This window comes from Leptodactylus fuscus, chromosome 5, assembly GCF_031893055.1.
Source record: "Leptodactylus fuscus isolate aLepFus1 chromosome 5, aLepFus1.hap2, whole genome shotgun sequence".
NCBI lineage: Eukaryota > Metazoa > Chordata > Amphibia > Anura > Leptodactylidae > Leptodactylus > Leptodactylus fuscus.
In genome coordinates, this window is record NC_134269.1 from 136,583,116 (window position 1) to 136,605,944 (window position 22,829).

The 22,829-nt window shown below is 42.1% G+C and overlaps 1 protein-coding gene and 1 pseudogene across 1 annotated transcript in view; one reads left to right on the forward strand and one right to left on the reverse strand.

Annotated features, from left to right (window-relative positions):
• Nucleotides 1-19,383, reverse strand: part of PRICKLE1 (prickle planar cell polarity protein 1) — a 44,917-nt gene extending 25,534 nt beyond the window's left edge. The window contains exon 1 of the mRNA XM_075274300.1: nucleotides 19,274-19,383. The gene's annotated coding sequence lies outside the window, so the exon portion shown is untranslated. The remainder of the gene's footprint in view (nucleotides 1-19,273) is intronic.
• Nucleotides 19,384-20,944: 1,561 nt separating this feature from the next.
• Nucleotides 20,945-21,053, forward strand: LOC142205353 (U5 spliceosomal RNA; annotated as a pseudogene).
• The last annotated feature ends 1,776 nt before the right edge of the window (nucleotides 21,054-22,829 follow it).

The following is a 22,829-nucleotide window of genomic DNA, read 5'->3' on the forward strand; positions in this document are numbered from 1 at the left end:
GTTTGGAGCAACAGGGATGGTTATATATTTTTATATCCTACTAATATTATCCTACTTGAAAGTGAAAGTTTGGATGTTTGTGTGTTTGGATGTTTGTTACTCAATCACGCAAAAACGGCTGAACTTATTTAGATGAAATTTGGCACATAGATAGTTTGTAACCTCAATTAATACATCAGTGACTTTTTATCCCATTAATAGCTTCACGACTTATGAACCTATATTCACATACTATATTATACTGCTCTTACAGCAGCGTATCTCAGGTTCTGATAAAGCCAGGTCTGTTATCTCTCTATGTATACACACAGCTAATCCTCAGTCCATTGTGTGTATGCATTTGCACATTATCTGATTTGCGCCAGGCAGTGCTGACACACTGTATGGGAAAACACCTTTAAAAGGGATTCTACCATTAAAACTTTTTTTTTTTTTTTTGTGGATAAGACGTCGGAATAGCCTTTAGAAAGGCTATTCGTCTCTTACCTTTAGACGTGGTCTCCGCTGTGCCGTTCCTTAGAAATACTGGTTTTTACAGGTACGCAAATGAGTTCTCTCACAGCGATGGGGGCGGGCCCCAGTGCTCAAACAGCAATGAGGGCGTCCCAACCACTGCCAGAGAAGCGTCTCCAGCGCCGCCTCCTTCTGCGTCATCTTCAATGTCTTCTTCTGGCGCATGCTCATAACTTCTAGGCCAAGGGCCTTGGGCAGAGCAGACTGCGCAGGCGTACAGGCCACGGGAAGATGGCTGCTTGCACAGTATTGTTAGCAGCCATTTTCCCGTGGCCTGTGCGCCTGCGCAGTCTGCTCAAGGCCCGAGGCCTAGAAGTTACAAGACTGCGCCGGAAGAAGACAAGGAAGATGACGCTGCGGACGAAGAAGGAGGCGGCGCTGGAGATGCTTCTCTGGCAGTGGTGGGGACGCCCCCATCGCTGCGAGAGAACTCATTTGTATACCGGTAAAAACAGGTATTTCTAAGGAACGGCGCAGCGGAGACCACGTCTAAAGGTAAGAGACTAATAGCTTTCTAAAAGGTTATTCTGAAGTCTTATCCAGAAAAAAAAAAAAAAAAAAAAAAAGGTTTTAATGGTAGAATCCCTTTAATCCAAATTGGCAGTGAAGGAGCCAGAAGTCACAGAGCTCTCCTCAAGCAGAGCTCAGGAGGATTGAGCAAGCTAGGTGTCAAGTGGCTCTTAGAGCAACCATAATGCCAGAACAGGCGGATCTTCAACGCCAACGACACACTCATTATACGGTGTCCCAGCAAGCTGCTGAGATGCCTGAACAATCATGGGCACGGCACGAGGAACGAGTTCAGCGGTAGGCCAGCTCGACAGCTGCTGAAACGCCGGAGCAGGCAGATCATCGACGCCAACAACATGCTTATTATACGGCATCCCAGCCAAAACGCCAGAGCAGGCGAACCATCAACGGCAGCAATTTGCTAAATATATGCGGATCATCGACGCCAACAACAAGCAAACAAAGTTGTGGGCAGAGGCTTGTAGAGTATAATGATGATACCCAACATAAGTCATATCAGGCACATTCAATAAGCTATGGTTGCAAAGTGACTTTAGCACAACTTTCCAATTTTAACTTTTAAGTGGAAGGTGCAGTTCACAACATATGGAATGATATGTTGTAATGAAGAATACCTTGCCTTTATTTGGCACCGTATATATTTTGTTAAAGTCCCAGATATAACAAAATTATTTGAAGTAATTATTAAAGGCCCTGTCCATTTATCAGAAAGGTGCTGGAGTTTTGCAAACAAATCTAAGAGCCAATGGTAGTTTCAGGAGTGAAGGAAGAATGGCCGAGCCCCATAGTTCAGCATCTGGGGAATTGCAATCATTGACTTTCCTACAGAATAGAAAACATCTGCTTAATGATAAAGCCGCGCTGTAATTATTTGTGATACAGTCAGCAGAAAAGACACAGGAAGGAAACATGTTAGACCACAAACTCTTCAATACTTCCATTCTAAACACATGCTTCATGGTTGATCTCTACATCTAGGAGACTTCGAAGACTTAGTATTCTGTTCTTCTGTGCTGCCCTCACAAGGAATAATAGCGCGTTTTATCGGCTAGCATCAAAGCAGAATGTGTGTAAAAGACTTTAAATGAATCCAGGCCGGCCTGCATGCTTTTAAACCCAGACATCCCCCCCAACAGAAAAGGTAGGGAGTATGCAGAAGAAATCTCTCTTTGAACTGAGCATATCAGTAAACTTTCAGTGATATGGACTATCAGGACTGTTAGCAGATGTCAGGGGTCACCAGATAAATGAAGGGCTTTTGTTTAAATTCAGGCATTTCATTGGCTCTTTAGGAGGAAGTACATGGAGCAATCTCATCTAACTTGCACTATAAATATTGACCCGCTAAAAGTAGACAGCCACTCACAAGTGTCACCTATCTACATACCCATTATGTATGGTGGCTTATGTGGTTCAGCTTTAAAAAAACATTAATATATATTTGAGGGTCGGTATGGCTGGGCAATTTTTGCCTGAAAATAAAATCTATGGGGTTTTCTTTTTCATACTTCAGGACAATTATCAATTTGAAAAAGGACATACAGTCCGAAACGCGTCAGTCTGACGCTTGAACAAACTTTATTGCGTGTGTAAAGTGTTTTATGAGAATGTTCTAATAAAGAAGAAGTTTTTATTCCCCATCATTGGTCGTGCTGGATTTGTTTTATCCAGAGATGCAGTTATTGACGCCCTGAACTGAAGGTGAATATCTGTGATTAATCAAGGGGCATACAAAAGTGGAGGAGTTCGGTTGAACTAAGACATCACCTGGAAGTGACTGAGTATTTCTTTTCCCTATTTTCCCTGTACGATGTATATGCTGCAGACTTCCTTGTCCTACGAACTACACATGGAGAACAAAGCTTGTAAGGAATGTAGCAGAATCCGGGGCAGGGATAACAGCAATTCCATCATGACAACTGAAATCGGAATCATGGGTCTGTGAAATTAATCAATTTAAGTGGATTTATTCACCATTTCAGTGGCAGAGGAAGGGGTTAACCACATGTGATCATCTCAACAGAAATAAATCCTCAAAGTACACTGGCTACACCAGTGCTTGTTCACACCAAATGCTTGTTCAGCCACTCAAGCCCTATCCCTCCCAACCCCTTGGTTAGGTCTAACATTTATATGTTTGGAATTGGCGTAGGAGTGACCCACTGACCGATACCTATGACAGCAGCTTCTCCACCATAGAAATAGAAGGATAAGGCGTGTTAAAAAGCAGCAGTCCAGATGCCCCCATAAACATAAGACGGTCAGCTGGAGCACCTGAAATGAGCAGTTTCAGGCCATATTATGTACTGCCAGTATTTATAGTGGATTACAAAGAGTCACACTGCAGTCTAGAGAGTCCTCATATCATTCAGTGGAGTTTATGAAGACCAGCATTTGTTATGCCAGCCTTATCCCCTTTGTAATGAAATCTCTCCATTCTATTGTACTCCGGGCACTTCCAATATCTGTAAGTTTCTTGTAAAAGTTTTTTGCTTACACAAGCTGTGTAACAAAGGCAAGGTATGAGATCACCACAGTGCAATTTCTTCTTGACCAGACGAAGCATACAGCCGTGTAAGGTCGTATGGTGAGCTTCTTTATGTATACGTAGCTGCCTTGTCTAGAAAGGCTGTTCTGTGGCTGCCAACTCTTCTTCCTGGAAAGCTGCCTGTTTCCATCTCTCCCAGAGGTCTGGATCCTCTCATGGGGAGGTAGATTAAAAGGATAATGGTATCATAGGATTTAACAGGAAAGAGGTGCCCAGTTACAGATCATCTACAGCTGCAGGGCAAAGGAAAAGCTGCATGACAGATGCTTGGCTCCCCTGGTAGATGTGTATCCCACGTGTCTCACAGAGTAGATATTTGCTAATACACAACCTAATATTTAGTGTGTCTCCACAAACAAAAGCCACAATCCCTGTGCAATGATATAAGAGTAACATTTTTACACTTCTAGTAATACAATTTATATTATTGTGGCCTAAAAAGAACCATCGCCAACAGATTAGTCCAAAAAACGAATTGCTAAGTCATCAGTATGTGATCTGTGGGTGTTCTAAGGACAGACCCCACACAGATCAGCTGTTCCAGCAGCCTCCAGGTGTCAGAGGCCACTAGAGAACAAGCACACGCTGCCCGTCCACTAGCAGCTTCTGGCACTCGGAGAGAGCTGCAACAGCTGATCTGTACAAGATCCCGGTGTTGGATCCCGACAGATCACAGACTCATGACCTGTCCTGTACATAGGTAGAATGGTGGACAGTGGTGCTGGAGTGCAGGGACAATTCAAAGTCGACTATAGGCAATGTCTATTTTATACAACATCCTATCCATGGACTATTTGTTACAATTTTTCAGACAAACCCTTTAATGCACTGATAGATTTGTCAGTAGTTTTTTCAATAAATGTATGGCAAATCTACAATTGTGGGTATTGTGTCTAATGGCTTATAGGAACTGCTGCTGATATACGTCATACTGCCTGACAAGATAAAAACATGATAAGAAGCCCAAACATTTCAAGACATTGAAAAGATTATGTCCGGGAAGTGAGTTAAGTGTACACTTTATCAAGTCCGTATGCCTATCAGCAATACCAGACTGGCCTGCTAGGCAGACAGACCCGGCTGCTGAACATACAAGTCTGACATGGAGAGAGGCTTCGAAATAGTAACTAGGAGGGGTAAATGAATGACAAAGTCTACACTAGTGGCACTGGGGGTTATAAATGGGATATACCCAGTTTCCTCAATAACGGAGCAAATCAACAGTACATCAGAGGAATAACCACTTTACAGAAGGCTTCCTTACAAGAGCTACATTATTTAACAGATTATCATAATTCACCTTTTAGAAGGCAAACAATAGTCTTAAAATTGCCTACATCTAGCTATTGGCATTTTCTTACTTAAAGTATTACTTGCCAATTAAATTGTAAGCCTGTACAAATGCCATGTAACATCATCATAGCAACTCATTCTGGTTAGCATACCAAAGCAAGACATTTCCATAATAACTTCTCTTTTAGTTTCTTCTTCCTTAAAGGAGCTTTGTTTGGACCAAAAAAAAAAAATCAAAAAAAAAAAAAAAAAATCTTACAAGTCTTAAATTTTAGACCAAAAACAAGGAAAATTGAAGGATAGGCAAGAAAACATATACAACAACAACATGTTAATAATTTGGTTTTAAAAACAACAACTAATAAGCTACACTTAATGGCTGCTTGAGAAAAGTGCTCATTTCTGTAGGATCTGCTAGCGGAGCGGTAAACTGACCATTGACCATACACAAGACAGCTTATGGCTGAGCCAAAAGGGGAAGGGGAAGACATACCTCTGGAGCTATTCCTTTTCAGGGGAAACATAGGACCCCCTAGGACTCACTTGGTGCTAAATATACAAGGCCAGGAAGCTAGATATATAGCAGAGTAGAATGTGCTCATGGAGACTACTATAAACAAGACAACTCTCCCTTCAATCCAGGTGAATAGTGGGGATCTGCTGCCAATATAAAGAGAAATATATAACTACCAAGCATCACCTTTTCTGATTCTTTTATTCCTTTTGGATTATAAAAGGCTTTTGTTACTTTCCACACATTCAGATACAACTTTACAGATGTCCAGGAAGGTCCCAAGCACAGTGGGACAGACACATAGCAGCATATACAAATATCATCGGCCTCTCTTACAGATGGCGAAGTCTTCCTAACAATGAACGGTGGTGTAGGGAATGCTTATTCACTATATACAGTATGTATACTTATGGAAAGCCACTTAAAGTTAAGGCCTAGCTATCTCGGACTACTATACATGCCTATTATAGATTTTGTGTACACCACTTTCCCCATCTAGACTGCTATGAAACGACATATTCTAAACGTTCCAAACTAAAAAAGGATGACCTGGCTAACTCTTTCTCTATTAGCGAGCAGCCAAGCAAGAATGATCTCCCCATTTCTCTATTCACTTTACATGTGAGGTTGAAATACGCCACCTAGTGTCAAGTGAGGTAAAGTCAATTTATCTCCTTCATCAGAAACAAAGAAATTTATACAATTGCTGAAGGGGTGAAAGAAGCGGTGACCCTATGTGGGCATGCATCATTTCTGTGCCCTCAGCCACGACAGTGAAGGGAAATGGATTGTAAGGTGGAGTAGTCACCAGCAAAGGCTAACAATATGCTTCAGGTCATTTATGCAGAAAGCTGTCATTTATTATCCTCTGCTGAACAATATAATTAAATGTTACCCCCAAAGGCTCCCTCATGCTGACTGCTGTGCTGTGACCTCACTGAGGGCGAGATGGATAGATAAACACAGAGGAAGAGAGTACACATGAGGCGATTCGGAGATTAATGGCCTCACATTGGAAGTCAATAGCTGAGGAATGTAGATAAACAGCAGCACTGGAACACATTAACACAGCGCAGCTCCCAAACAGACCTTTATGTCCAATATTACCAAGACCCTATTATTCGTGGGGGTGTTATTCAACTTTGCTATACAAAACTAAAGTCCATAAAGACACAAAATACAAAGCAGAGCAACATCAATAAAACAAAATGTCATTACTGTCTACCTTCTAACCAATTCCCACCCATTTGTGGCTCAGCATAACATGAGTGTTAGGATGGAGATATAGCAAATCTAAGGGGGAAGGAAATCTAACAAAGAGGAAGAAATCAGAAGAGCGTGTTGTACAGTCTCATATACTGGAACTGAAGCAGTTTGTGGCCGTTTCTGCACCCGGACCCCAGTGATCTAAACTTCTTTCATATGACAAGTTTTCTCCACAACTACTAAGAAGATATATTACATTAAAACTAGATCAGATCAGTGGTCAAGCCCTAACTGATCAGAAGAATGGAGGACTCCAATGACTCCTAACAATACTACCCCCTCCAGTGCTCCCATTGAAACAAATGGAGCCGTGTGCACACTGCCCGACCACTGTTCCATTCAGAATCGGGCATAACGTACTGAGGCCCCATATTGTGGAAACGCTTTCTTCGTTGCAGATTTTGCTGTGTTTTTTTTGAGGAATATCCAAGAAAGGCTACAAAAGGAATAGGAAATATATAGGAAATTCTTCTAGTTCTACCTACTGTTCAATCCACTGCTCGCTCAAAAAACTGCAGCAAAATCTGCAACAGAAAAACATTGCATTTCCGCAACGTGGGGCTTATCCTTAAAGGGTATTCCAGGAATAAGATATGGATTACCTATTCTTAGGATATGCCATGGTCATCAACAGCAGATCTGAGGAAGTCCATCACCTGGCACCCCCACCATTCAGCTGATGTCTGCTTCTGGCTCCATACACTGCAGTACCAGCAGAGAGCACTGTACACTGGAAGCAGATATGCCAGATACTTGCAGCTCAACTTCCATTCACATCTGACCTGAGCAGCCATCTTACTCAACCTGGTCACTAACGTGCTTCTGTAGATCACCGGAATGGTAAACCATTTCTAGGAAGGAAGGGAGACAAGTACCCCATGGCACCATAGATGGATTCAAATAGAGTCTGTCCTTCAATGGTTGCTTAGAAAGGAGGTCACAGCTACTGCTAGAAGAAACATTGTAAATATTCTGTGTAAAATTAGAGCTACTTGCCAGCAAAGTCTTATTACATGAAAGGCATACTATAGCCGAACCAAATGTTTTAGCTTAAAAGGATATTCTCATCTTTATAAATTGAGCTAAGGTAGCGATTTATAGGAACAGTCGAGCGGTGCTATATGGGAGCCATAGAGACAGCCTTGCCCATGTGACTACCCTGTTCCTAGATTTGTGAAGCGAAGCAAACAATCCATTCCCATTCACCGCTATGGGAGCTACAGAAACAGCATACAGCAGCATAGCTTGCCTGTTCTTACAAGGCCCACACTGGTGATAGGTTATAACTACTTGCAAGTCTCTATCTTGGCATTGATTTGAAGATGATAATAACCTTTTAGGCATTATAAGACCATTACTAACATGGTAAGTAGTACATGGCTGCTTGTAGTATGCAGTCACCAGAGATTACATATATGAAATCACTATATGAGCCCAAAAGAAATCATAACAGTGATGGCCTATTCATTACAGTGGTTGTCCAAAATCAGCCAAAGCAAAAAAACCAACAGAAAACATATAGTACAATACTGCTATTTGCATGGTAAATCCCTGTAGTTTCATTGCTCCAGAGACTGTCCTTCTAGAAATGTGACTGCTAAGGCTAGTGACTGTCAGCAGACGGGTATGTCAACACTATCTCGGCCAACCCATTAATGAACAGGCCACCTTTAAGGTTCCTGTAGTGGATTCACAAAGCAAGTCTCTGGTGGCCATATAATACAAGGAGCCACATGTTCTGGTTCTGTAGGAAGCTACATGCACAAACATCCTTTATGGCATATGAATGCCACCACTGTGCTTAGCAAATGGGAAAGATATTTTAACATTTCCATCTTGTACAATGTCCAGACAAAGTTCCACATCAGAATTTGGGCTTCACAGGCAAACATTTGTCAAGGTACTACATATTCTTCTTCACTCTCCTAACAATTACTCGTAAAGTATAAGCAAAATATGTGAGGCCCAGAAGGAAAACATTTGTGATGAACTGGTTTAGTGCTTTTCTGTCACATAAATCCCTTGCAGCTTTATAATTGCTACAAGAGATGTCTGTGTAAACACTGGTTTAAAGAAAGAGCCAAAACTGCAAAGTATGTTATATAAACCAGACTTCATTGTACATTAATAAGGAAATATAACGGAGGTTTCAGGGGAAAAAAATGGATGGAAACGATGCTGGCAATAAACATACGATAGGTTTCTGATAGCTGCTGGCCAAACAATATCCCCCCCACCCCTTCCAACTATATGCATGTGTACTGCATAGGAAAGAGAAGAAAGCTACTTCTTGACACCTTAGACAGAAGATTATATACTCCCTGAGTGTTGGAGTCAGAGGGACCCCATACACATTAGAGCTCATTCACATCACAAGGTTGCCCGGACAAGTGCTGGCCATTGTTGTAACACTTGTTTGCAGTCTGTAACCAATGACACACTTAGCTTTGCAACAGGAATTTTACACCTGTGTAACATTGTTAAGCAAGACTTTTTTTTTTTTTAAATAGATACAAAATCGTTTCTGTAGTACCATGTGTACAGGAAGGTTCTCCCTTACAAGAATTGCTCCTTACCTATAGCATGCCATCAGATTCATAATGAAGATTACAGAAGAGTCTCAATGTCATCTGAAATGCAAAATGCCACACAAAATGGAAGCTCTGCCTCTAGTGCCACTATGTAAACCAAAGCCTGCAATAGTCTGCAGACAGCTGTTCCAGAGTTCTTGTTCCTCATCTGTGCAGAGTGAAGGCCTGGTTGGCTGATGGAGGGGCCTTTGAAAGGTTCATTGGTAGATATTACGCTGAAGAAAGGCAAGCACTCCAAAATGTACATGATAGCCATTTCCAAACACATGGAGCAAGAGGCATGTTTTCTGTTTGAAGAGATCTGTGCATTTTTCACAGAGGAGAATTTGGACCTTTAATGTGGCATCTGCAAAAAAGCATGAAGTCATTCACCTGGAATCCAGAAGATGAGGGGAGAAAGAAGTATACTGCTGCTGCCCACAATAGGAATGTCTAGACGTAGCTGTGTGAAGAAGGACTACTGCTTACAACTAACTAAGCAGACTTTCTATTCACCGACAACAAGCACAGATCCTGAAGACTGGGAGACACTGAATCCAGTGCAGTTAGCTTCCTTAACTGTATAATACAATGAGGCCCTAATATAACTGGAAAAGCCATTCAGAGAGGACCAGTCAGCCATTGTCACATGTAAGTAAGATACGTGTATGCTTTGTGAAATAACAGGCCTCTAATAAACAATGCTGTTTACACCTGGGTCTTATCAGTCAGTGTCTGCCACTGTCACCAATATTACCAGTATGAGGACAGGTCACATTTGACACAGGGAATGACAAACACAGTTTTCAATTCATTATTCAGGGGGAATAAATAGAAGGACACAAAATTGTAAGAAAAGATGCTCCAGAATAATTTCATGGTGAATCTCAGTATATACTAAAACAGACATGTCAGGAGAGACCACGGGTCCTGTTTATGCAAAGGTCAGAACTAATCCAGTGAAATAAAGCTTTGAAATGCAAAATATACACTGCTTGGTATACATTTGTATTTCGTATCCTTTATGCCATATAGATAATAAACTGAAGAGCCAACTAGCTAGGGGCACACATACACATTGAGTACTTGTTTAATGTTTCACAGCAGAACATTCCCTCATCCGGCCTGCTTTCCTTATGTTATTGTAAGTAGAAAGCCAGCATTCTTGCAGAGGGATGGTAATTTTAGGCCTTTATAGAATGGCTGAAGGCTCTGCAGCTGTTACAGTGAATCACACATTCACTAGAACCAGAATACGTCTGGCCAGCTGAAAAAAAAGGAACCTAAGTAGTGAAGACCACCCTATATCCATGCTGTCCACGTAAAGCAATTATTGAACTCAAATCAGAAAACAACAGATCATTAAATCAGATTAACTTTACTAACTTTTTTTTCCAGTTTTGTTTGTGTGTCCATACAAACATAGAAATATTCTAGTTTTCACAACGCAGACACAATAGGCCAATGTTATACTCTGCAGCTAACTTGTCAGCCTTACAGAGTACGAATTTAAAGGGGATGTATCCTCACAAAGTTTGTGAACAGGTATTTTGAGCCAGTGTCATTTCTTCACTATGGGACAATAGCGCTTTTTACTGTGTCTTGCATAGTGGGGGAAGGATCACTGGACAAAGCACTGTAAAATATGCTCATACTTACAGAGTTAGGGCTCATTCATATCCGCTATGTGTTTCTGTTTTTGACGTGTGATAAAAAACTGTTTACAGATGGATACAAACAGATTACCCTTCATTTCTATGCATCCGCCTTTGACTTAATGTTAAAAAAAATGACCTGCAACTTTCATTTGTGTGTTTTTTTTAAGAGAAAGAATAGGTTTTGCACGTACAGCTTTTTCCGCTGTCTGATTCACAATGAAACATATGCCACCAGATGGCACCTGAGCAGGGTAACCACCCACTGAAATCAAAGAAAGGAATTGGATTTATTAGTTTTTCTGAGAAGACAAAACCTGAACATGTAAACAAAAGCCAAGATTATACAAATATATCATTTATCAGAAATCCATGGGTTTTGTCCCAATCAGATGAATATTGATAAGGGGTTCTCGAGCTTACAAAACCCATTTTCATATACCGCATTACAGAATTCTGAGGTAAAAACGTTCTTTCAAGTCATTGGCTGTCAGTGCTGAATTCAGCAGACTTTCAGTTTTGCAGGTACCTGCCCCAGATCCAGATTCCTGTGGCAAATGATATTTCTGTACTGTCAGGGGGGCCATCTTTATCGCTCAGAGTCATTGCTGGGCAGTGGAGCGCACCCCCCTCATAGTACAAGGCTATAGACGTGTACTATCAGTAGCCAAATCTAATGAGTCCAATATCTCTGGAACCAGGACAGATGCCTACAAAACTGAAAGTACAATGAATTCACAACTACCAACTTTGCCCTATGTTAGAGGACACAAGTTTCCAATTCAAGATCCACATCTCAGTCACTACAGACAATCCATCGATCTGAATACACACTATGAAATGCTTCAAATCGCCTGTGAGGGCGCTACAAAGAATAAACATTTACTGCCAGGTTTCAGCACATTTAACAGCTGATGGTTGGTGGTCCCAGATCAGCATTTTACCAACATACCCTTTGTCCATTGAGGAGAACCTTAGCCATCCTGACAACAGACTTCTGTTATTAGCCATCCAAACATTTGTGCCAATGATCAGAAACATACAGTCACAGAAATGTTGGTTCTCACAAACTGTGCTGTGCGACATACTGGGCTAAGCCACCTGCGTTCACGTAACAAAGTGAAACATTTATGGCTGTCTGTTACCTGTCCCTTACTGCAGGCTTTTACAGGTTACTTTATGAGCAGCAAGTAATAAGTACCCATCAATAATCAATAAATGTGTCACTTTGTTAATTAAAGCTCCAGCAGCCCGATAGCAGGATGTATTTAGACATGACACTTTCACAGTATCATTAGTTTCTCAGTATTAAAGGGGTTTTCTAGGACAAAATTATTGAGGACTTATCCTTAGGATAGGTCATGAATATCAGATTGGTGAGGGTCCAACATCTGGCACCCTCATGAATCAGTTGTTCTCAACACGATATACACAATGGAGTGCCGACAGCGCTGTTCTGTATAGTGGCTGAACTGAGGTATTGCAGCAGAAATGTGCATTCAGATGAATGGCAGCTGATCTGCAATGCCCCGGTCTGGCCACTATACAGAGAAGAGAACTGTCTACTTTCTGTTTCATCCTATGTGTATAAGCTGCTGAGAATAGCCAATTCATAAGGGAGTGGGATGGCAGACCGTATTGTTATACCCCATCAATAGATTAAGCCCTGAATATCCCTTTAATCATTTTCATATCAGAATGCTACATAAATCTAAATAAAGTCAGATAAACAAATAAAGAGACTCATGACCCTGTATATTTCAGCACTATAAGATGTTTAGCGGGTTCTGAGGTACTTTAGCCATCTGTACTAGAACCAAAATCTCATCAAAGTTCTAAATTCCTTAAATTCATTCTCACCCTAGATGCCCTATCTTGGCCAGCAATACAGTCATCTCCATGGGGTCTGTCTAAACTCCATGAATAAAAAAAAAAAAGAAAAAAAAGATGTATCCAGCACAATCGTAGTGGAAAACGAAAAACTTCTTTATTACTTAAAATTCCATGACAATATTGACATACACACGCAACAGGGATATGGCGTCTGACGGCGTCTGTTCAGTAATGCAGCAGATTTTCTTTTTCAGCTCGTTTTTACCATGACTACCTTTTCACTACTGCACCTTCTGGGCAGTGCCAACAGTTTACAAAAGTGGGCAACATGCCCACATTATGTAACAAACACTCCATACAGGTCATCTACTTAAAAGAAGGGGGGGGAGTGTTAAAATACATCAGAGGGAACCTTGCAACAGACTTTATTAAACTCTACAAGCAGGCAGTCTAGCGGGGAACACTTGAAATCGCTCTTGGCTTGCAGCTGTCTTGTGCTGCCAATAATGTGGAACTGGAAGCATTTCAAAGAGAATTGTTACTAAAGTCAAATGAACAGAATTGGGATCTACAGGATATTTACTGCAGATAACAAAGGCAGCTGAAAGAGAAAAACATCTGTACAAAAGGAAAGTTCAGACAATTAATATACAAGCATATACATACACATCTTTAGCTTGGCTTTCTATAGTTTATCAGCTGGATTTTTAAGCTTCTACCAATACATAGAATTGCTACTAGTTAGGAATGGGCAATATACTGTAGGAGACAGTTAGACTGCGCCAGGGCCTCAGACACAATCCATAAAGGAGCCAGCAGCAAGTTTCTCCTCACTACACTGTCTACTGGACTTCTGTTATGTTACCAAAACTATGGCGCAGATATCTGCAAACGTAACATTCCCCATTTAGGCCAACAGTGAATAAACTCTGCAATAGTGAGTGACCGTGAAATAAAGAAACGTTGTTCAAGTGACGGAAGTCAGACAAGATCTTGGAAATGGTGACACTTTAAAACCAAAACAACTGAAATAACACAGCAAGGTTTTGATGTGCAATGTGTTGAAAGTGGCTGTCATTCCCGAGGCGGCCTGCTCACCAGTGAGGCCAGCAGATAATAGCTCACTTATCTGCACACTGGAGAACACGCTTGGCTGGCCAAGGAAATGTGAGCACTTTGTTACCTTCAAACAGAAAACATCACCAATGTTAAAATATAGAAAAGAATGCAAAATTGGCAGAACGTGATACGCAACGTGAAACAGGAGAGGAAAAGAAACTCCAAAACAAACAACAATATAGGCCAGAATCTGGTACAATAACAAACTTAAGAGAACGGCTTTCAAAACAAAATGGCATGTGAATGGTGTAAAAGGTACAAAAATCCCTTTTTCCCCCTCAGAGGTCTTCCAATGACACCTTATTGTTTGGTGTAAGCATTTATGATCCCCAAATATGATATTTCACATTATAGTTGAGTCAATAACCGAGGAACATTTAGAATCCTACAAATTATATAATGGTCAATTGAGTATAGTCATATAAAATCAATCCTAAATGACCAATATAAGCAGAAAGGACTACAGAAGAGACGTATAACGGACAACCCAACTATTTTAACCCAATACTAAAAACACTAAGCACTCATAGGCCAAACAATAATTTGCTTTAGGTGCACAGAAGCTTTCATCTTGCAGCATGTAATCACATAGGAGCCAGCTCAATGATGAAAGGGTGAGAAAGCCTATCCTGTAACACACAAGGGTTTAATGGACAACACTGTGTGGGCTAAAGCAATAATCACAAACTTGCTTGTTGTAGGTTAGGACATTGTCCAATGGCAAAACAGTCAAAGTTCAGCAAGCACTTTATCTCCTAGATATCTAGATTTAACATGGAGCTTTATACAGCCACATATGTCTTTCAATAGTCATATATCTCTAAATACTAACACTTTCTGTATATATATATATATATATATATATATATATATATATATCACAACAGGAATTTGGAGGTCACTCTGGTGTTTTACAGGTGGGAGCAAATCATGCTGGTGGTCTAGAAGTTAAGCTAGAGTGTGATGGGTTGAGGCTCTGTAGAGAAGATCTCATACAGTAAGGGTAAGTTCACACAGAGTATTTTGGTCAGGATTTTGAGGCTGTATACCCGGAAAAAGAAGCGAGATGCTCATTCTTCAGGCTCAGTCGCCTTGCGATTCGGCCTGAAGACACTCCCTCCTCCGGACTAGGCCCATTCATTGGGCCTAATCCAGAGGAGAGTGCATAGCTGGATTCCTCAAAATCAGCCTCCAAAAAAGCCTCCCAATAGAACTCTATTGGGAGCCTTTTTTTGGAAATTGTTTTTGAGATGGATTCAGCCACAAAATCCTTGCCAAAAAACTTTGTGCATTGACCCTAAGGCCTCACACACACACAACAGTATTTTTTAGTTTTTATCCAAAATAGCATATCAAAGTATGGTACCATTCATTTCTAATGGGCCCAGACACTACTGCAATTTTTGTGTTCATGGCCCATATTCAAGGAATGCAAATTATAATGTAATTCCTATTTTTGGCGGCATGAGCAACGGTGTGCGGAATCATACAAGATGAGCGACTACATACATACTGATACATTGCAGATATGCTTTTCACAGCTTGTAGATGAGTAAATACACTACGATTGGTACGCAGAAGAAGTCCTAGGAATTGGTTAAGACCACATGACCATCTTTCATGCAGCACATAAGATGTATTCAGCTAGCCAATGAGAGCTTTTATACCATCCAGTTATTGGGAATCAAGCCACTGTTTCTTGCTGATAATTAGCCCAATATTAATACCATGTAAATGAGCCTTTATTGTTGGTTGCTACAAGAAACATTCAACAAATAGATCATGGATTAAAGGAATTATCCAATTTTTTTTTTTTTTTTTTTTTTTTTTTTTTTTTTTTTTTTAATAACCCATCTTTAGGATTGGAGGCTGGAGGCTGATAGAAGGCCCCTTCATGGATCAGATGTTTGGAGGGTACATTCAGTTTGTGCATTATACATTTAGAGACGTATAAGCAGATAGCTCTGTGCCCTGTATACTGGCTAGGCATCACTACTTGCCGCTCTGCTCTATTGACATCAAGAATAGACCATCAATTAAAAAAAAAAAAAAAAAAAAAAAAATCTTGGACAACCCCTTTAACCTATTGATAGCTTGACTATGTGTCAAGCTATCCAGTGGTATCCATACAATAGGAAAAGCAAGATATCTGTTCTGTCTGTTTATTACATGAACTACCCTTAGTGAAATTTACCATATAGACTCCGGTCTCCAAGAAAACAAAGCCATTCACAAGAACAGTTCACTGTAAACACCACATCAACAATACTAGTGAAAGAAAAGCTACAGCACTGGAAAAGGCATCACCACTGGAAGGCCTGCTCCGACTGCTACTAGGGAATTGGCAGAAATAACTACCTTACTACAGAGTACAGAAGTCACAGACTAATGAAGGTTTACTTCTCTGCCCTGCTCCCTATGGGATATTGCTGAGAACAGACTTGAAGCACACATCTGCCTCTAATCTTACCTTAGCTAGTAAACCATACATAGCATTCTACATTTCTTTCTCCTTGAATGGATGGTGCATATTCAGAAATACTCTCCTAGGTTAACCCATTCCTATTGTGATCTGGACACATTTAGTTAGAAAACATAAACGGCTTTCCTTGTCTAGTCTGTGTGTGGTGGATCACATTGCATGCTACTGAAGGTACAGAGATTGTTGTCCCTGAAACACTTGGTTCAACCCCAGTAACAGAGACAGGAAAAAAAAAATTGTTGATAGTATCACTTTTCAGCTCAGGCACATACATATATTTTATATATTCTGTAGCACTTACTGTTTTCCACCAATAAATAAATAAATAGGCTGCCTCATATACTTCCTAAAGAAGATGGACATTATACCTTGAAATACTTCAGCCCTATTTGACATTATATGTCCCTGCTCTACCTAGCCAACCTTACACAAACCCTTCCCGAATGTCCTGGCTCTGGGCCTGACTACATGGAGAATTACTGTATCATCACCCACGTCCTCCCTCCCATCAGACCCCCAGCAGAGGTATAATGATAGATCCCTGTCCACAGGCAAAGATAGTCACCAGAATAGTCAGAGTACACTGAAGTCAGATGACAAGATGATAAATGGGCATTGGTTAATACCTCCAGCAAGAGTAAATATTGCTTAGAGAGAGATTCCTCAAAGGCTGCATCATTCTCCCAGAGTCCTGTTCATACAGTCAAGAGACAAGTACTAAAATCCACTACAAATCCTATAATCCACAGAAGAGGACGCTAGAAAGCAAGTTCCCAACCATACAGCTATATAAAATAGACGTGTCTGCCTATAGGCAATAAAGATGGCCAAACATGTCTGAGGTCTCCCAGCGGGCTCATAGATTTTCTTTTACAGTGGTAAAGCCCTGAGACATTGACACCTAGTTAAAGAAAATGGTGAAAGCAAAAGCTTATTGGGATAGGACCAGTTGTCACCAAAGTGACAGAGAGCAGCTGAAGTCCCACATCTGGAGTCTCATTTGGGCAAACACTCTGAAACTCACACCCTTTTATAATGTTGGCCTGCTAAAAAGACAGATGGGAGCTCTCTGCACTAAAACCACACGCTCAGGTCACGTGTGCAGATATAAAGTCTGCCTAGAACAGAGAAACACAATTACACATAAAAGAAACTATACCACACTGTCAGCAGCTTGGACATCATACCTATATATGAACAGTCCCAGAGAAAGGGGTACCATCTACTAGCATCTACAAAGGGAGGGGAGAAATGTCTGCCACAGATCATATCCAGAGAATGGCTCCCATCCACCCGGCTACCCCTCCTTTTTCCCTGGCTTATAATCAATCATGTCGTTCCAAGACTTCACTAACACTAAGTGAGAATCAATACATGAATTAAAATGAATTATCCCCACCAAGAAGTCAGAATGCACACACAAATACCAGCGCTTCAACTCAGCAAACATTATAGAAAGCTTAGATAGTTATCTGCAATAGCAGGAGGCTGGAATTGCTCAACATGGCCTTATTCCACCAGTTTTATGGCACAGAGATACAGCCTCCTGGATACAACGCTCAGCCTAATGCCCAGATCCAACTCTTTGTCAGCTTTTAGGGAAAAAGTCACTGTGTTTTGAAGGTTTTTCTGGTATCCTTTTATGAACTAGAGACTCTTTCAGAGAGTGTTTCCATAACAATCCCATAAAGGTGACTGATCCTTCACCAGGTGACATTAGATGTATGTCCAATCTGAACAACCGGGGCTAAAAATTTGCACGACTGAATATACAATCCTTCCATACATGAAGTGACTGCCCAGTTGCCAACCTACTGCACTTCTATCTATCCCTGGTATCACACAAATTGTATACGATTTTAGTCGTTCACTTCTATCTCACAAACATCCAGCTGGTCTGTTTCCATTGACTTTTATGGACGAATGAGAGAAGAGTGATATTCAGCCTCTGCAGCCGATGCCTGTCCTTCCATGGGATACACGACATGTCACATCTCCAGTAGACTCCAGTTGATGTGAAGTGACTCAGGTTTTCTGGACTGTTCACATTAAGCACACTTTTGCTGCATCTGCTTTTTTCATCCAGCAGTATACAGATAGATGGGCTCCAGCCCAGCATTATAGAGACTTAAGCCGCTTTTATATACCCTTAGGGAGAAGAGTTTCCAAAAGGGAGGATTTTCCAGCTCATTCATCCTGACACATTTCCAATACATGGGATTACATGATTTCTGAGTGTTTTCACATACTCACACACAAACCTCAGCTCTACAGAACAATGACAGACACAATTACAGCTAAGTACAATATCTCTGGCCTTGAACCTACCATGCTGACTTAGGAGACATGTGATTTAGCAGTCAGCCCCCCTTTCCCTTCCTCAGGGGAATGCCATTTATTTGCAATAAGATCAACAGCTCTATTATATGGTTAACACTACCCGGCGCCAGATGAAGCTGCCACACTCAGGGGAGCACAGTCCTTTCTGCACCGATGGCCAGAAACTATTCATTCCAGCGCCGTCATTTATTTACTCAGTGCGATTTTAGTGCGGCTAATTAACTCATTGTTACAAGCGATCGCCGGACAACTCCAAACAGACAAACATGGAAAATCCACAAGACAAGCGCTAGTGCCAGATGTGGCCGGCAGGGGGAGCTGCAGAGCAATGAGCCGTGGGACTCCTCGGAGTGAAGGGTTAATGTAGCAACTGGTGCCCAAGCTAAAGTAAGTCGGGGCTGAGGGTCCCGTTAAACTAATGAAGTCCCTGAAGAATTCCTAAGTGACAGGAAGCCCAGGGTGGCGGACATTCCTCAGCACATCCCCCGCCGCCCAGACACTTCAAGCCAGACAGCAGACACTCACTAGTAACACCGAGAGCACTTACTAGAAAGTAAGAAGAGCATTGCAACTACTAAGGAGACGACATACAAGTAAATAGCGACCTACCATTCACTGTGTGAAGCGGAAGAGCCGGCAGAGAATCCCAGTGCAGTGTCCGGACAGTCCTGTCACACAAGCACATTGAGAAAAGCAGTGCAGCCTCCAGTGCAGTCAGCGCGGCTCCCGTAGGTGAGCTCTCCTCACTGACTACTACTAGAGTGCTGCCAGCTCTCCTCACAGCTAACATGACAAGAGCTCTCCGCCCTGCTCATTGGCTCAGGCGCGCAGCTCTCAGCCAATCAGCACTTAGCCTGATAGGAGACCCAGAGCAGCTCCCAAGGTCCCTGCAGGGGGTGCCTGTCCTCACAATGCGGAGGCTGTGCTGCTTCTCTGCACACTGTGTCACCGGCCAGTCACCTTACCATTGCTGTGTACGAAGACGAGACGAGGAATGTGTTCTAAGACTCGGCCGCTTCTTAATTGCCTTGCTTTTCATGTTCATCTAGAACGGAATTCCCCCACATGAAGAACCAGGAACAGAGGATTGTACAGTAATATCATCCATGTAGCTTAGAAGTCTGTGGAATTGCCACCTTAGAGAGAAGTTTAGGTACACAATAACACAGTGCATTACATACACTCAGTGGAGGGAAGTTATCAATACAGATACACAATACAGATACACAATACAGATACACAATACAGCTAGCCTTCATGTGTAATAATGTGGTGCGGCTTTAATGCAAGGCCCTTTCATGCGCCAAAGATATGACACGTTCCCTATTCTGCACCTTTCGCCAAACTTTCCACTAATGTGGACAAAGTGAGGCAGAGAGCGCACTGGGGATGCCTTGGCTTACATATTTATTACAACTAATGGACATGCACTAGGACTGGGCGATTTTGACCTAAATCAAAATTACAATTAATTGAACATTTATTCTCGATCACGATTCATCAACAGTTATTTTAGGATAGTCCTTTTTTCACATGCCACACTACCTATTTATATGCCACACCATGCCACTGAATTTTGGTTTCTGTTATTCACATGTAACCCACCCAGATCAGATACCATATAGTTAATGACCTATCTTTTAATGTGAATTCAAAATTAATTGAAATAATTGATGCGAGCAAGTCTACAATGATTAACAGAGCTTACTTTTGAGTTTGATTGTTTTTCGATTAATTGCCCAGCCCTGGCGTGCACCTTATTTATTAAGAAGCCAGAACCTCTTGATAAAGGCGGGCATGCCCTTCGCCTGTTGGGCTCTTTATTAAGACTGGTGTATGAAACGCCAGTCTTAGGGTAAGTTCAGATGGGGGGTTTTTGGTTGGGGGCCGCCTCAGGTTACGGACCAAAAACCGACTGAAAGCCGGTGCACTGCATCGGTGTCTAGTCGTGCACTCCGCTCTGGATTAGGTCCAATGAATGGGCCTAGTCTGGAGGAGGGAGTGTCTACAGGCCGAATTGCGAGGCGAAATGGCCTGAAGAATGAGCATGTCGCTTCTTTTTCCGAGAGCTGGAATAAACCGGCTCCTGGAAAAAAGACCTGAGCGGCTCCCATTGATTTCAATGGGAGCCATCTTTTTGGTCAGGATTTTGAGGCAGATATGGTCTCAAAATCCTGAACAAAATACCACGTGTGAACTTACCCTAAATATATCTGCCCCATTGGCCCAGATTTACTAATAGTTCACACATACTGTAGGCAGTCAGAAAATATGCCACATATTCTTGTTTCTCTTCACATCCAATTGTTTGGCTTTTACTAAAGATTTTCATGGAGAGGAACAATTCTAAGTTTCTGATAATTTTTTGATGCCTGACGCTCACTGGGCTAACAAAAAGAAAATATGCCACATATTTCTAATGATAATGTTGGGTTATCTTTAGACCTAAACTACGCCAGATTTAACAGAGTGTCTGATGCTGTTTGATAATTATGGTATATTGTTAGGCAGCGTTCACACTACCGTCAGTGTCCGACAGGTAGTGTCCGCTTCTAGTGTCCACTCAAAATCTGGCACGGACATTAGGAGCGGACACTAGCTGTGTCCGTGACACTTGTCATTTATTTAAATGGGCATCGGGTGCGCTCTTTTGCACTCCGTGCCCTTCCTTCCCTGTCCGCATGTAAAGATGTCCGACTTTTCAAGCGGACAGAAAAACCCGACATGTAGGTTTTTTCTGTCCGCTTGAAAAGTCGGACATCTTTACATGCGGACAGTGAAGGAAGGGCACGGAGTGCAAAAGAACGCACCCGATGCCCATTTAAATAAATGACAAGTGTCACGGACACAGCTAGTGTCCGCTCCTAATGTCCGTGCCAGATTTTGAGCGGACACTACCTGTCGGACACAGACGGTAGTGTGAACGCCCCCTTAGACTGTTGTCTAACATTATACCGCTTATTAGTTGGCTTTGTAATTTTGGCACATTTTTGTGGCATGGCATAAAATCTTAAAGCTCATCACTTTTTAGATAAGCTGCTCCCCTTTTCCCACTAGTTATAAAAGTGTCTGATTATGTTCATATCTGCATCAAAGTCTTCGTTCGGAGTCCCTGGTACAAATCAACAGAAATTGCTTGATGAAAAAGTGCTGCAACCCACTTTTTTTGTCCAGCGATTTCAGTTGCAAAAATGGAAATCTAACAGGCACCCGACATACCCCATTTATAACCATTGGGTCCCTTAGGCTCCGTTCATGTCTATCATAGAACAGCTCTATTTTTCCATTCTTCTGATCCTCCTAAGGACCAGAAAAACAGATAGTTAAGGTCTTTTTGTCTGTTTGTCCAGAGCTATATATTATCTGTGCTGTGCTCAGATTTCTATCTGCTATCTTTGAACATTGTCCTTCTTATATCAATTCCTATGTGGATTCTTATGTCATTCTGCCTGCCATGTTTAGACACTTTTGCCAATAAGTTTTCCTGTGTGGATGCTTATGTCCTTCTGCCGTGTATTTTGATGCGTGCCATGCCACTATGTATGTTTGGGCTTCAGGCCTTTCTGCCCTGTATGCATCTCTGCTATCTGTCTTGGCTTCTGTGCAGGGGTGAACCTGGCTTTTATGCCGCCTGAGGTGGACGACAGAAAGCCCCCCCCCCGGGAGGAGGGGGAGGAGCGGAGGGGGAAGGGCGGAGCAAAGGGGGGTGGGGCGGACAGGGCGGCATTAGCAGGCAGAGAGCAGGCAGGGAGAGGACCTGCTCTCTGCCTGAACGTGAGGTGAGGCCAGTGGAGCAGCACTGTGTCCACAGGGCCTCCTCAATCCACCGCTTGCTTCCCGTGCCGGGCTGCCGAGACAGTGATGCTAAGCCAGTCCAGGACAGCTTGTATTATGCTCCATTGTGGACACCCATTAACAATTATTATACTCTGAGGTCTTTTCAGACCCCAGAGTATAATAATCGGAGACCGAGAGGGGGATACAAACATAAACACTGTTACTTACCTATCCCTGCGCTCCCCGCCGTCAGCTATCTTCAATGACGTCAGGGACGTCATGTAACCGTGGGCCTGTGTCGCGACGCATAAGGACGCAGGCCCTGGTCATGTGATGTCTGAGACGTCATATAAGTAGGCCCCGAAACCCCGAAGCCTTCGCGGACCGT